General features: G+C 50.8%; 1 pseudogene; it reads right to left on the reverse strand.

The window, feature by feature from the left end:
* Positions 1 to 254: 254 nt before the first annotated feature.
* LOC101838773 lies at positions 255 to 831 on the reverse strand (annotated as a pseudogene).
* Positions 832 to 1,229: the final 398 nt, after the last annotated feature.

Genomic DNA, 1,229 nt, shown 5'->3' on the forward strand with positions numbered 1-1,229 from the left:
CCAGATGACGGGCTCATGATGGTGTGCAGTCCACACTGCTGACACACTATGCTACCACACCGCTGGGAAGGGGCCCCAGGGGAGGTGACCAACATGGACCTGCTCCAGGAGTCACTCAGAAGCACCTGAGAGAGGTGCCTGCATTGGGACAGGAGGGCTGGACACGAAAGTGACCGACTACAAGGCATGTCTGGACAAGGGTCAGGAGGGTCAGTCATGTTTTCAGGACTCGTCAATACTTGATGTGTCTGTCGTCATTAGCCCATGTTTCGCTGAGCCGGCTGGGCTGGTGACCTCACAGTGATCACACCCGTGTCTGAAGGTGGGACCTAGTGCCGCAGGTTATTCTGGGAAGCTGGTGTGGAAGACGGCTTACACAGAGAAGTCACCACCTAGCTGCTGCTTAAGCCCAGTCCTCGGCCTTCCTTTTCTGCTCTTGGTAGTACAGGAACATCTCCTTAAAAGCCAGAATATCCGGGAATGTGAACAGCGTGTCAAAGATGCCACCAGCTACTTCATCCTTGTGAAAGCTGCCATTTTGAAGCCTGGGCTATGCTCCAGCAGCTGCTCTTCAATATACTACCAGGGTAATATATTCATTAAAAATGGTGTAGGTGAGTTTATTCTCTTCAAACTCCTGGTGGTACTTGTCCATGAAGTTCCTCTGCAATAACTGGAACTCGTCATCCATAATAATGTCCTCTAAACACCTAACCACAGCATCAAATTCTGCGTCAGAGGCGGAGGAGAAGGACAGCGCCAAGCTCTTTTCTTCTAGGGCGTCCAGAATGGGGGCGCCGCAATCACTGGCCAGGGTCAACCGCCCGGCCTGGCTCCAATCTGGCCTGCACTGCCTCAACTGCATCAAGGACCCGCAGGAGGCCGCACCCAAGCCCAGCCCAGAGATCGCAGGAGGCCAGAGCCTCTCTGCCTGCCAGTCTCTCTCGGGGACCTTAATCTTGTATTTTTCTAACTATGACTTTGTACTCTTTCCCTGGGGTGTGACATACACTATGAGATACACACACCTAGGTTCATGGCTTACAGAATGTTAGTAAGTTGACCATGTTGTACAACTGCCACAGAAATCCAGTTTTAGGGCATTTCTATCTATCGAAAGATTTCTGGTATTCGCCACACTCTTGAGTCTACCTCCAGAGCCTTAGACAAAAACTGTTCTCCCTTTCTCTCTCCTAACCTGCTTTTTCTGGATCTTGCATATAAAAAAT

This window comes from Mesocricetus auratus, unplaced genomic scaffold, assembly GCF_017639785.1.
Source record: "Mesocricetus auratus isolate SY011 unplaced genomic scaffold, BCM_Maur_2.0 Super-Scaffold_100006, whole genome shotgun sequence".
Lineage (NCBI taxonomy): Eukaryota > Metazoa > Chordata > Mammalia > Rodentia > Cricetidae > Mesocricetus > Mesocricetus auratus.